Source organism: Rhinolophus sinicus, chromosome 7 (assembly GCF_057876585.1).
Source record: "Rhinolophus sinicus isolate RSI-liver-muscle chromosome 7, RSI-T2T, whole genome shotgun sequence".
NCBI lineage: Eukaryota > Metazoa > Chordata > Mammalia > Chiroptera > Rhinolophidae > Rhinolophus > Rhinolophus sinicus.
The window spans coordinates 40289142-40305402 of record NC_142507.1 but is presented as its reverse complement, the minus strand read 5'-3'; positions in this window follow the sequence as shown (position 1 = coordinate 40305402).

Below are 16261 nucleotides of genomic sequence, written 5' to 3'. Positions count from 1 at the left end.
CCTCAAACCCCATATAAGTTTGCCAACCATTATCCTAAAAGCAAACAAACAACAACAACAACAACGACAAAAAGAACAACAAACAAACCAGAAAACCTTTCTAACAAATGAGTCAGTTCGGGAAAAAAGTGTTATATTCATTTATTAACCTTCTTCAATCTGGAACAATTTCTCAGTCTTTCTTTTCATGATCTTAATGCTGTGGAAGATCACAGGTCCATTATTTTATAGAATGCCCTTGGATTCAGGTTTGACAGAGATTTCCTTTAGATTACATTCAGATTATGCATCTTTGGCAGAAATATCACAGGAGTGATGCTGTGTTTTTGTCATTAATTCTATCACTTAGCACAGAAATTCAGCTTGTCCTAATACTGGTAATACTCACTTTGATATTCAATTAAGGTAGTGTCTGTGAGGCTTTTCTACTCATTTTTTTTTCTTTTGTAATTACTAACTGTTTTGTTGGGAGATACTCTGAGACTATATAAATTTCCTGTTTCTCATCAAACATTTATTTAGTCATTTAGCTTTTACATAAGTATGAATTCATGGATTCTTATTTTATGCTATGGTATAGTCTAGTATTATTATTTTATTTGGAGGTCCAACTTGCCCCAGATTTGGTCAGTGTGACCCGTTTAAACTAGGTGCTATGCCCTTTTGATATCTATCATTCTTTGATAGAGTGTACTTTATTTCTGAAAAATACAGATATTTTCTACTTTCTGACAAATAAGATGTCCAGGCTCATCTTGTACTGCCCTGCTCTAGTCTTAAAATCAATCATTTCTGCAAGGAGCTTAGTCACTTTTAGTGGAGAATGGTGTTTAAAAACCAATGCCTGCTCACTAAGTGTGTTTGTGTTTTATGCTAACTCACACGCAGAGACTCTTTCCTGCTTTGGCAGTTTCAGTGCCCTACTACTGACTCCTAATGCATTTTTCCAAGGCTAAAACTGTACATCTATATCTACCTACAGATAGATAGAGATATAGATGGTCTAGATAGAGCTATATATTTTATATATTAAAGATAATATGTATATTATCTTTACAATATATATAAAACTATATTGTAAAGATATATAAAAGACATTTATTAAAAGACACTATTTACTAGTAGAAAGACCATAAAGATATATATATATATAGTGAACATTTTCAATATTTTCTTCCAACTCTGTTATTCCAAAGGAATAATGCTGTTTATCAGTTTAGAGACACTCTAACTGTTTCTAGGCAACACACACACACACACACACACACACACACACACACGCACATACACACACACACAATATGCCACAGATCACTTCACTGGTAAATTAAAGAAAAGTGTTTGGTTAAACACATTTTGAGAATTGAAATCTCAAGAGTCAATTGGGCAAATCTGTTTTTTGTGATAATTGACTATGTAAAACCTGAATTAAAACAATATGAAATAGTTTGTAATTTTATTTAGACAGTTTGCAGTATCAAACAAGAGAGTATTAGGTTTATTCAAGGGAATGTTAATTTTCATAAAAATGCAGGTTCATAACTAACCCATGTTTTCTACTACAACTCAAGATAGGGTTATGAATACAGATAAACCTTGGTAACAATGATATATATTGCCCAAGATATACCTAATGAGTAGAATTGGTGTCAAAAATAGTGTTAGATATTGGGGACACATAGGTTTAAGACAAATTCCCTATATCAAAGAGTTTACTGTCTAGTGGAAAAGGTAGCTATATTAATAATTAAAATACAGTATGATAAGGGCAAGAGAAATAATGGACACACGGTAGGTAGATGCACAGAAGAGGCTTCCCTACCAGTTGGCAGAGGAGACATTTCCCTGAACCAGACCAAATAAGGTAGCCAACCACTGACAGAACACACTCTTGCAAGCAGCTCTACAACTACAGGAGTATTTTTTTGTTTAACCTAAGGGAACTTATATAAACACAGCTAAATTGGAGAACTAGAAATATTTCCAAAAGCAGCCAAGTTCATAGCAAGAAGAATAATGTCAATGTCTACACTGGCCTCCAATGAGCTGTTGTTTTCCTATATTTAAAAGACAGAACTTTTTATTTAATCCCTTCAAATTAGGGCTGCAAATTAAAAAAAGAAAACAGAGAAAGCAAAAATGGCATGATTTTCTTATCCTAAAAAAAGAGGATATGCTATGATAACTTATTTTTATCTTCTGCTAACATGATACATCTTTAGAAAATATCATTTAAGGTTAATTTACTTAAATTTCTACACTGGCAGAGTATGTAACATACCGTGTTAAAAAAATGTCAGTGAAATGTATCACAGTGGCTTTCTATGTTTGTGGAATAAAGTGGAGAATTGTAATTAACTTCATCTCTATTTTTCCACTTTGGTGTTCTTTTTAAATAATCATAGCTTATACTCATAGCCTCAATTTTAAGTGCATCTATCTTTCAGAAGTGTTGGCTACATATAGACTGATTACGTTTTAGTACATTCTGATAGTAGGAAGACAATGTCTTTTATATCATGTTAAGTTACAATTTTATTCAAGGCTGCATATAACTTTTTAAAATAGTTGTTTGTTTCATTATACTGAGTCCCAGAACAAACATCATGGGATAAATATACTGTAAATATTTATATTTCTTCACAATAATGGGAATCACAAGGCTAAATCCCTATGTATTGCTCTAAATATTTACCCTCCTATGTTAGCAAATGCACTCAAGGACAAGAGCAATCACTCTCAGTGTTTACAAATAATAAGAGCTACTTACCTAGAAAAGTAGAATTTCCTACATACAACAGGAAAATGCAGAAAAAGAAAAGGAACATCCATCAAATTGCTTCCCATATGTATTCATACGTATAATCAATTGTATATATAATTATATGTTAATGGTATAATCAATTTTATACATTCTATACTTTAAAATCAAAGTGCTTGAAAACATCAGGGGGCAGTTTTAATTCCTGCCGCTTGTAAAGAACAGGTGAAATGGGAAGTCAGGATAAAGTACCATCCTTGAAATTGAGAGTAGAGACACTTAAGCCACCCTCAGAAAGTATCTCTCCCTCCGTGAAATGTCCTGGCAGTAGAAAGATGTTTTTTCTTCTTTTACTCAGACTAATAACAGTGAGATCACAACATCTCTCTCTGATTGTAATATTTTACCCTTACCGCTCTTTCTTTATTCCCAGTATACTTGACCTTCTCCTTTAATATAAAGGTTCTCAATTCTTTAGCTACTCTTTTATTCTCCTCTCCTATCTGTTTAGTGTGATTAAGTTTCACGTCCTGTCTTGTTTAGCATAACCCTTATGGACGGCCACTTCAAATATATGTTAATATTAATTTTCCAGAAGTTTTTAAAAAATCAGAATAAGACCAAGCATAAACAGAAATATCTGGAAGAAAAAATGTTACTGTGTCTGAAGACTCTGTGCCTTAAAATGGAAACTTATAGCAATTAATAGTAGACACAGCTCTGATACAAGAATATATCCAAATAATAGGGACGCACGTGTGAAACTGAACATCACAGATATATGAATTCCAGCAAATGACAGAAAACAAGTTAAGAGAAAAGGGGACAATTTGAATTAGGCCATAATAACATATACTTTGTCACATCTGGCTTAAGGTTTCATCACATCTTTATGAAGAAGGATCTGATTCTTGAATCAGACAATCTCCTATAGTTAAAGCTGAGTAGTGTTTATAGTTGTTTTTTAAGAAGAAGCACTTCTTCACTTGCCTAAGAGCACTCCCATTTGAGTGGTCCACTCGTTATTTTGATATCATGCTTATTATTATTATATATGTCATAGTATGATACTATTTGATAAAGTAGCTTGAACTCATTATGTTACAGCGTAATTTGGCAGAATGTTTGTTCTTCGACTCTTGGTGCAGCTGAGCAATCCAAAAGTTGAACATAACAGTTATCCTTAATGGGTCTGAGGACAAGTTATAAGTTGACCAAAATGTTTTATCTCAGTTACAAAAATTAAAGTTATTATTTTTTTTTAGTGCTTTTATTTGCACTGATTCTTTAAAGTCGAGACTATTTTTTTTTACAGCTTTTGATGCCCAGCACTGGGCATAATACAAGGAATATATTAGGCCCCCAAGAAATGCTTGCTGAATTCAACTTAATTGAGAGCCAAGTTGTTGTTGGTTCACTTTACTCCATATATCATTTAAAAATCAATACTATATTGATGCGAAATTGAATAAAATGAAATAATACGGAGCACAGATATTACCATAGTAAATAATTAATTTTCCATTGATTTTTTTTCTACCATTATTATAATACAGCTACAAATTTCTATTGAATATCTATCTACTCTCTGGCAAGTTCTATTTTGCATGCTAGAATACAGTGTTGACAAAATCTTGGATCTGTGCCCAAAGATCTCATAAGTCTTGTGAAGGGACAGAGTATGAGGGCAATTCCAGCATAATGCTTTACATTTTGAGATGGAGATAAGCATATAAGCGCATAGAAGGTCCTCCAATTAATTTCTGGAAAGGGGAATAAAGATCAGTTTCCAGAAGAAAATAGTATTTAAAATAACGTCTTGCTGTATCTATCCTCAGGGTCTTACAAAACTGCCAGTAGCAATTAAAAAATGTTTAATGACTTGTTGAATCTAAAATGATATTTTAACACTATAATACATTTCCACTGTTATTTTCCTTGATGTACTTCTTGACTGAAAAAAATGTCTTCACCTATGCTAAGTAATCCAGGAATTGTTTAAATTTAAAGCAGCCATCTGTCCATAAATTATGACTGTCTTAACCATTAGAATGAAATTAATCTGAAAATGCCATCATTTAGAAATTGCCTTTCAAAAAAGTTAACAAAAATGTAAGTGTGATGTCACTATTTTGTCAATCTCCTAATTAAGGGAATCAATTTAAGTAGAATTGAGAAATAACCCTGCCCTCTAGTGGTGCTTAATAAACGTTAAAATATCCTGAAAACACCATTTTGTTGCTATAACAAATCTCATATCTACACATATTCGATTGGAAACAACAAAATTTCAGATTTTACATTAATAAATTGACATATATATGGATACACACATATATGATTTATTATTTATACATTATACACACGCACACATGCACCACGCATGCACACACACATCCATGTGCATGTAAGAAGTATCCCTAGAACACAGATTTATATATAGGATATTTGAGGGGTCAAAATGTATTCATATTTAACATTTGACTGAATATTTAAATTGACTTCCAAAAAGACTTTTTAAGTTTAGACTGACACAAAAGAGATATGAAAATGAAAGACAATGACGTATGTTTAAATTTAGGCTCACATAGTGAATTGTAGATCTAAAGAATATTGAAATATACAGATTGTTCCATTTTAAAATCATGCCACAGTGATTATTTCTATAATGTGTATTTTAAAAAGCTTGCAGATTTTGTAAAAAAGTATTTTTTGTAGAGTAGGAATAACATCTATTAGAATGATGGATCTCTGTAGCTCTAAAATCCCCTTTTAGTTCTAGGTATGTCTGGCATGTATCACTCTACCAATCGAGTGTAACATATCATTGAATCACGGTGATTAGAATTATGTCTGGTCATTGCATATTTTCTTTAAGAATTCAAAACTGGTGTATCTACACAATCACAAAAAACACTCAATTAATTCTCATGCATATCCTTTACGAACGCATAGTGAAAAACTCAGGAACACAAATGTACCCTAAAACTCCGAGACTATAAATAAATAGACTGTTGGATAAGATAAACTGCTTTTTAATTTTAATTGATGTTACAATTTAATTTACACATGAATGTTCGAGTTAGACACTACCATTCATTCATTAGTTTATTATTTTATCCAGCAGCACTGACTATATAGCAATAAACAAACCTGAAGACTCTGTTCTCATGTTGCTTACATTATTACTATTATTGCTATAGTACAAATAAAAACAAACAAAACAACTGAGCTTAGAAAGTATTTTGCCTGAAGTCACAAAACAAATGTGAGAGCTGAGATTTCAATGTAAAGATGTTTGACACCAGAGCCAGTACTGTTAACCCATTGTCATACCATCTCTCTCTCTCTCTTTTTTTTTTTTTGCATACCATCTCTTAAAGGAGATGGCTAGGCATTTGATTCCTTAGGACCCAGAAGTGCAAAATTCATCGCCTATAGAAAGTTCTAGTTTCAATAATGCATTTTTCAGAGAACATTATAGCATCAGTGAAAGAAATTGGGGGAGTGTCATGAATTAAACCACTGTTCTCACATGGTCTATACATCTTCCACATTCTTTTCTATGCCTCATTGTTTTTCTGAATTATCTAAGGGTTGAGATAGGTGACAAACAATAACATTAGAGTAATTCAAGTATTAAGACAATAAACATTTTTTCTGCCCTTGATTATTTTTTGAACTGTTTTGGAGAAATCAAGGTGATTTCTCAATTACATTAACTAATTGATATCATTACTATCTGAAGAAGAGAACCTTATTTATGAGTTATATACATATTCAATATGTGATTGTAAGACACAACCCAATTTCAGAAATATATTTCTAAATTCTAAAGATTTGAATTAAAATAGGCAAAAGGTATATTTTAAGATGAAAGAAAATTTGTAACTCTTTTTATTTATTTATTTATTTAGCATTTTCCCCAGATAGACATTTTCCACAAGAACAGGAACTTTAGTCCTCTTGTACACTCATGTGTCATCAAGTCATAGCATATAATACAATAGTACCTCAGTTTTCGAACGTCTTTGTTGATGAACATTTCAGTTTACAAACGCTGTAAATTTTATGGATCTATGGTATCATTAAATAGCAAAATTCATGCTAAATTTGCAGTTTTCAGGGGTTGATTTTAAAGGTCTGGAATGGGTTAATCCATTTTGCATTACTTTCTATGGGGAAACCGTGCCTCGGTTTTCGAACATTTCAGAACTTGAACAAACTTCCAGAACGGATTACATTCGAAAACTGAGGTACCACTGTATGTGTTTAATAAATGTCTTAAATAAATGAAAGGCTGTATGCTCCAATAGTAACAGTAGTGTCACCACATTCTTACCAGTATTAGTATTATTATTAATGTCTGTTAATTTAGCAGATGGGAGATTAATCTAATCATTGTTGTAATTGGATTACTGATGAGGTTACTGATAAACAAGTTTCCTTATATTTATATATAAATATATTCTTCATGTCAAACTGCTCATAGGTTTTGTCTTCATATCTACTAAGGGTTTGCCTTATTTATTGTTATTTTTTAGTTAGATTGATTCTTGTATCTAATAAACAAACTAGCCACTTGATGTTTTGAGCAGTATGCCGTCCATTGAGAAAGTAATAAGAAATCTCCCTTTGGAAGATTTCTCAGAAATTGCTCTGTTACTTTCCACCTGGCACACTGACTTGGAAGATGGCTAAGTTTAAGGTGGCTGAGTTTAAGAAGAAGAATATCTGAAGATTCGGTGGCTATTCAAGCCTATCTACTTGCACACATTCCAAAAGAAGACAACAAATTTACCCTTTCATTTTGGCAATTAGTCTAGGTTCCAATGAAATAAATATAAAGCTGGCAATGTTAAACCTATTCAGCAAATGTGAAAGTTTCTACTAGGATATTTTAATCTGTGAGATAATTGAAAGCATTGTTCTTTAGTCAGATAAAAACACCTTCAGAAAGATTAAATGAAAATGAGGGGAAAATGCATTTTAATTACTTGGATTCTGCTAAACAAAAAGAGAAAGAGAGTTTCACTTGGGGAAGTCAGCCAATATTTCACAGAATATACAAAAGTAATGCAATTCACACTGCCATAGATATAATTTAAAACTGGTTAAAGTCTAAATATGAAACCAAAGTAGATGCTATTTGGAAGATGGGCTAATTTAGGAAAGTCTTTTGGCACAATTAGAAGCTATTATTTCTTATTCCTTCAGATTTGATTCCATTAGTAAAGTGAAATTCACATTGTGTTAACACATTAAAAAGGCAGAAACCACTGAGGAGAGTGAGAAGTAAATACAAACCATCTGGGCATAGTCATATTTTCTAAATAATTTTATTCATAATAGTAGTCACTACGAAATTATAATTGTATTTATCTTAATTGCATTTTCAAAAACTCTCTTGGAAGAATTTAGTCTAAATTGATCCAATGTTTTGAACTCTTTCATTTTTTTCTTGAAAAGGTATACAGTTGAATGAATATTTACTTCCAAATACAGCAGTGAGAACAAAAACCACAAAAGTCAGTGACTTCCATTTTCCAGTATATTTGCATACGTATGTTTAAAATCTTGTGAGAACCTGTTAAGTACTGTGATGTATTGACGTACTCATAAGTAAGTGATGCTTAGGGTACTAAAATTCCTCCTAAATGGCAGTTCAGCACCAGTTTCTAAGGAAAGGCAGAGAAAGGAAAAAGAGACATTGTATTGGCAATCTAGGAGTGAGAGAGGAAGGGGATAATTAGAAAAAGCTGGATATTTAGGATTGACACACGTAGAAAACAACATACTCTGGGCTAGTCAGTAGGTGGCAGTTCAATTATTGACTGAGCTTTGTTTTTGCTGACTTGTTGAGTGGCCAGCGCCAATCTTTGTTCCTTTTGTGTTCAATTCATTGATTCAGTAATTCTTACATGATCCAAGAATTGTGGGTTTTATTTAGTCAGGTGGTAGGAGAAGGAAAGACTAGGTACACATTCACATTCAAATGCTTTAGCTCTTTAACCCAAAGCACTTTACCTACTCCTTTAAATTTTCTCTTTACTCGTGTGTGAAATGAAGAAAGTTATGTCCTCCTTATAGGACTGCTCAAAGGATTTAACGAAATAATTCATGGAAAACATTTAGCAAAGTACCAGGAATAAATATGGTAAGAAATAAATAAATAATCGATTTTAGATGATGTTGACGACGGTGATGATGATAATGAAGAGGATGATTCTACGTATGTGCTTGGGAATTGACAATAAACAATTTATTTAACGTTCTTGGAGAGTGTAATTTGTTTATTCATTCTCTTAACAATGTCTATTGAAAACTGCAAGTTTAAATTTTGATTAAATCTAATTTATCGGTTTGCACTTCTATGGATTATGCTTTTGATATTATATTTGAGATACTCTTTGCGTAAGGCAAACTCACAAATATTTTCTCCATTTTTTTCCCTACAATTTGTAAAATTTTAACTATTACATTTGGGACTATGATTCATTTTCAGTTAATTATTGTACATGGTGCAAGGTTTGTATTGAAGTTCATTTTTTAATATACGAATATCAATTATTCCATTTCAACAGTGGATTGCCTCCTTTGCACCTTTGTTGGAAAGTAGTTGTCCATATATAATGAGCGCTATTTATGTAGTCTCTATTCTGTTCCATTGTTCAATTTGTCTATTTTATGCTGATAACACTGTCTTGGTTAAGGTCGTTTAAAATAAATCTTGAAATCAGGTAATGTTGAGCTTCATCTTAAAAGTAGTTTTGGACCTTCTAAGTTCTTTGCATTTACATATGTATTTTAGAATCTGTCAATTCCCATAAACAGACTCTACTTTTTGAGCAGTTTTAGTTTACAGTAAAACTGAGAGAAAGGTAGAGATTTCCTATGCACCCTCTGCCCCTACATGTGCAGACCTCCCTCATTGTCAACATGTCCCACAGAGTAATACATTTGTCAAAACTGATGAACTTCAACTAACATATTATTATCACCCAAAGTCCATAGTTTATATGAGATTAACTTTGAATTTTTCTTACAGTCTTTAGTAATAATAATTACGGTATTAAATAACGTTCCTAGAGTACACGCTACTTAAAAAATAACTATTTTATAATTAATAATAGTGTTGTAGAGAGTAGCATAGTTTACAAAGAGCTATAACCTGTAATCCCTTCTTATTATAGTAGTTTCTAAAGGTATTTCCTTGTATAGAAAACTTGTTTTTAAGTTACTTGTCTAATATTACATAACATACGGGGCATAACCAATACTCAAAGCCAGCTACGTTTAGGGGAGGCTTTTTTATCATAATGTCAACGATAATTGCTTTAAAACAAGTAAGAAACAAATCAAACGTAAATATGAATATTAGTTTCACTAAAGCACATCTTTTCAATAACACACGTTTTCCTAAATTAATGTTTTATTTGGTATCATCACAATAGCCCAAATATAAGTGCCAAAGAAAATTGTGTTTTACTGGCAAAGATTTTATAATTGCAAGATTTGTTCTGGTATTTATTTGAAGTAATAGTTATGGCTAGCTATGAAGGCCCAAAATTTCAAAACAGAAGCAGAATGTTTTCATAGCATATCTGCCATCAATGCCCTTGTTGACTGGTGTTTGCACTATTAAACTCCAAGTCACTTTCTCCCTACTATAAAATATAGCAACTGACATTCATCTGAAGCCTCAGCTCTATACTGTCTCCATGTAAATCCTTATTAAGTAAGGCATTTTATTAGTAGATTCAGACTCAATAGCTGGTGTGAAGTGCAATTAGTCTTGTGGCCGTAAATTGAGTACCTATTGTGGCTGAAGTATTTGTCTTCCACGTGCCCACTGCAGGCACTTCTGACCCCTTTTCATGTTGGTCTAATTTATATTGCTGAGCTTCTGCTTCACTGTCAAATTCAGCTCTTCTGGTGCATTTTTTAAATCCGACAGCTGGATGGGGAAGTACCTTCTATATGACTTGGTTCAGGAGGAACAGCTTTTCTTAGCCACTCGTTGTGATGAGGGCAGCTAATGAGTAAAGATGTCACATTCTCAGTATAGGTTTGAGAGGTTATAATTCAGGCTATGTGGCATTCTGCTAAATCTAGAGAAAAAAACTGAAATAGGCAAGGCACAAATATGGCTTAAGAAAACCAGCCTGAAAAAGTTTCTGAGCTAAAGCTTATTGACAATTTTCACATATCCTCTTAAAACAAGGGTGTATACCTGTGAAAGGACCAAAAATGGAGCGGACATCAGGTTCCACGTAGACCTGGCACTAGATCTGTGACACAATGCATGACACAGTCACCGCACTGCTTTCAAATCAACTGGGAGAAAAAAAAAAAAAAAAAAAGAAAAAAAAACTTATTAAACTCATGTTTGATAAATTAGCTTACTGAGAATAGGATTTAAAAATTCAAGTGTAATAGAAACATGGAAAAAGTGTCCAGGTCCATGAATAGAAGATATGCCATATTATAATAGCACTGACTATTTCTTCAATTACTTATTAACCTACAAAGATGTCAAGATAGAAAAGGAAAGCTATATGCTGAGCACTCTCACAAATTCAAGGAGAGGAAAGAAAGCACAATCATGGTGCTTCTCCATTCTACTTTTCAAAGGTCTCAATGCTTTGAACATTGGTTTGCTTGCTTTAGATTTAAAAGAATAGTATTTTATATTAATTTTAATCACACAGATGATGCACAAATAAAGTATCCTTGGAAGTAAAATGAAATGTTATAGCCAAAGCTAAAGTTTTTATGCAGTGAAATATGGTAATACAATTCCATGACCCTGAACAACACTTTTTCCCCCTTTTTTGCTCTTTCCTGCTATCAGATTAAATATACTTTGCAAAAAAAAAAAAAAAAATGTAAAGATTAAAAAATGGTGGGCATATAGAGATTTCAGCTTTTTTTTATTAAAAATGAAATGTTTAATGATATCAAATATTTTATTTGCATCTAAACTTTTTAGGCTTTGAATATTTTGTAGACAATTCTAAGACCAGGCTGATTTTCAGCCCTGTCTCCTCTTATCTGGACACCTGAGTGTATCTTTCTTTATTTTTTTCAAGTTAGTAACTGACAAAAGATGTATTGGTATCAATCATGCTTTACCAAATTTTGCTGGAATGTTCTATGTCGTTTAATTTACAGATATAATTTTTCTTCATTTCAACACAACTTTCTCCAAATATACAGTTGACTAAGTTTTTGTTCCATTCATTGAAGATGTCAATTATCCTTTCATTGGATGGTTTTTGCCTGTCTTCTATATTAGTTAATTTTTGTGACTTAATATGATCTCTTTGACTTTTTCCCTCTGATTTCCACTTATTAACTCAAGATTTTTCCTCCATCAGTAAATAAAATGGCAGCAGTATCTATTGCCCTCCTGTCAGTTTCTTATTTATTTTTCTCTCTAGATAGAGGTTGTATTGATCTTCATCTTGTTTCCTCAGTTTTGCTATTCCCATTTTAATTGCATTCTGTTGTTTGAAGGTATGATGTTTCAGCTGTCTCTTTCTTATAAAATTCATTCTCATTAAGTTAGTCTACGGTATGAAGTAAGCACCGGGGAATTTTCTCATATTTCTTGAGTTATGTATTTTTCTGTGCTAGATACTTCCATCTAACTTTTAGATGCCTTTTTCCTTTCCTTTAAAATATATATTCTTGTCTTATACCTTCGCCTCTTTTGGGCCATATGTTTTTGTTTTGTTCACAGATAGTTCTATGATCTATACATGGCTTTTTCTTATTGTACTTTCCACATCATTTCAGACCTGGTTGTCTTCACTTTTTACCCACAGTTTGAGAAAGTGTCCTCTAAACCAAAGTTATTTTGTAGAAAAAAGGAACTCAGCTAGAGCTAGCTGTGGGCAACTTAAGCAATGTGTTCTGGGATTTTGTGAAATATTCTTTCCTGGATCTATTCTACCTAAAAGGAAACTTTCGTTTCATTCTTATAGAGAATTACTCTCAGGACTGGGCTTACTGTTCCAATCAAGATGAAACCATTTCTATTTATTCACTTTTACCATTTTATGTGTAAGATGGAAACAGCAGTTCTTAATCTACCACCAAACTTACTCAACCAATCAATTTCTATTAGAATTTGGGGAAATGTAGTGACAGTTTTCAGGATCTTCTTGACGTGTCAGTCCCAGTTTTGGTAAATGGGCACTTGATTAAAAGTGTTACTATTCTGTGCTAAATTCCTTCTCTTTTCCTTGGACTTTAGTTTCTAAAAGTGTATGGCATAGGCTAAGATCTTTTTCTTGTTTAGTAATCACTAGAGACATTTATTTATTTATTTGTTTGTTTGTTTGTTTTTTTATTTGTTTATTTTTGATATTTGAATTACTTCACTTACATAATGTATTAAGAATTTACAATGTGGCTTCCTATTATCATGTTCATTTACAAATCAGTATAGCTGATTTTTAATGAATATGAAGAAAAATGACAAATGAATAAATTTGTATAAAGCTTGGTCATTATGTTCTTATTGAAAAACACAACTTCTGCCAATTTCATAGCATTTCCTATAGCTGTAGTGCTCTATTAATAAACTGTTATTTCTAGAATTTAGATGTACTATACTTAACTTTTAAAATTATGATTCCTCAGATTAAAAATGCAGCTGCATGCTTAAAACAAAAAAAGGAAAAGTAGGAAAAAGAGACAGATAATGTACAATTTCTACAAAGCAAAATTTGTAAAAAATTTAATTGAGGTAAAGACAGATTCACTGTCTCTTTGTTCTTTTAATGGTGAAACATCAATCTATTCTTCCAACATGTTTTAGCTGCAAGATGTTTATCCGACTAGAGCTACCTTTTCCAACATCTTATTGTAGCTAGCTATAGCCATGTGACTAACTTTAGACAAACAGAACGCTGTGCACCTTCCAGACGGTGTCATTTAAAAATGAAAGTTTTCTTTCTCTCAACTGCCTATTTCTCCCTTCCCACTGGAAAGGCAACAATGAAACAGCCACCATGACCTGAACATGAAAGCCTCATATTAAGAATGACAGACCTGCCTCAACAGCCTTGGAAGGGTCATCTCTTCCCTATGAGAGAATTTCTGTCTTATTAAGGACAGAATGTTGGAATATTCTTATTATAGAAGTTTAGCCCATGTCCTAACCAGAACACAGTATGTGTTAACAATTATTCAATAATAAGTAAGGGAAATCCACAAAAGAATATATTATAATAGCAAGAAGAGAATCAGAAAAACATGCAATTAGAAAATTATCTAGGTTTCCATAGAAGAGAAAATAAAAAAGTGAAAAAGAAAAGACCTCCCCCCATCACTCTCTTCCTTGCTTCCTTCTTTTCTTTCTATCACATGGGTAGGGGCTAAATTTTACTGGATCATAAAAGCCTAGGTAGGAATTTGGTGTAACTGAAATGAGGAAAAGTTTGAAGTGGGGTCTTGAGCAACTGAGGTAGTAGTGGAAGACTGGAGAAGTAGACTAATCTGATACTATATTGGAGGTTATATTTGTAAGATTAAAGAGAAAGAGATTTCTCAAGAGACTCCTAATTGTATAACTTGAGCAATCAGGTACATGAGGGGCGGAGGGAAGATGAGCACCATGAAGTCAAGGTCTTTGTTTTGTTTAAAGCTGTTACCTAGTGTCTAAATCAATGCCTTTTATATAGCAGGCACTGAATTAATACCTACTTCATGAGTGAAATAAGTGGTATCCTTTACTGAGATAATGACAGGTATGGGTTGGGGGCTTCCTGTGGAATATCACAAGCCCAGATTTGGACACATTCATTTGGAAATGCTTTTGAATCTTCAAAAGGGAGATGTGACTTAATCAGAGCTGAAAAATAAAATGAAAAGAAGCAATCTGGATAGAAGAAAAAGGTTTAAAATCTTTTGCACTTAGGTAGAACATACACTCTCTCTGAGTGGAAACTAGGGCCTTTGGCATGGCCTGAGAACTCCACAGGCTAGAAAGAAGTGGATAAGAAATGTCCAAAGTAGTAGCAGTCGAGGAGCTAGTGCCTACACATTCCTTCAGCATGCTAGGGCCATCCACCTGTGAATTAAAGGCCATGTAAGGCATTCAGAGGACTTTCGAGTGGTAGGGTAACAGAAAACAACAATAGGGGAAGCATGAGCTTTCTTTTCTAAGTTGTGAGTAGCTGACTGTATTTCCTGAGCAACATAATACGATGTCTGAACACATATGAACAGGATTTAAGGTTTTAATCAAATAGACTTTACAGCAAAATTATCTAGCATATTTAATAATACGACTAATCCTCATTGTGCTTCATGGTAATTAGGCACAATGTTAAGCAGCTTGCATAAATGAATGTAATTACCATGAAGTTTATATAGCTAACCTCAATTTTTTAATTATCAGCTGAAGAATAGACAGGCAAAAACGTGAAAGGAAGAATGCTTTTTTCGAGGCCTCTTCAAAATTCCTTGATAAGTAACCTGGTAATATCCTGCTTTGCAAAGTAAAGAAGCTCCTCAATCAAAAGCCTTGCTAATTGCCTCACAAGAAAAGCCAGTGAAAACTGGACTCTGAGTTCCATTTCCTGTTTGGTTTAAAATATGTCATCTCATAGAGAATTAAAGGTACTTCAAAGATGAGACGGAAGTAGTTTGGTAGAATTTAAACAAACTGGCATCAAATAAGAGGTAGGTGAGACCAAGGTAGTCTAAAAAAAGCCAAAGACAAAATTGGACATCACAATAAAGGAAATGTCAGAATAAGAAGCAAAATTGTGAGCGAAAATCAGAAATTTTTCTCTTTCACAGTGCAATCAAACCCATTTCTGACTTTTTTTAGGCATGTCAGTGAAAGTTCTATGATTTCTATGTATATTTTTGGATAACGTAAATCCCTACAGTCGTTTCCAGTGATAAAGTAGTGTCAGATCAGTAGTTAATAATGCCAGTCCAAATTAGCAATTAAAATTTATAATCTTTATTGAATTATAAGGCTTTTAGTCTTATCTCAACCTGGGTATGCATCTTTAATGGAAAAAAAGAGTTATGGTAGGCATCTCTCTTTCCCAAACTTTCTCTGCTACACTCTCTCATTCATGCTGATAGCACTATTTTTTGCTTGTTTTTTGTTTGTTTGTTTGTTTGTTTTGTTTTGTTTTCCTCCTTCAGGGTTCAAAGAGGGAAAAAAGGAGATTTATTTGGGGCTAGAGAAGTCCTTATGTCACTAATATAGTCATAGTGTGACAGTTATTCTGTTATCTGTACTCAGCATTGTATTTAGAGTTGAATCTCTCTTTGTTTTTCCTTGTTTCCCCCAATTTCCATCCCCAGAAATGTTACCAACTCCTTTCATTCAACTGTGATTTTAATTTAGATCACTTTCTTTAGGGTATCATTTCATAATGACAAAGGAAGGTCATTTTAATTCAGAAAATATAATAATGCTAAATGGTATTGTGCCAAATAAAATAACTTCAAAATACACAAAACAAA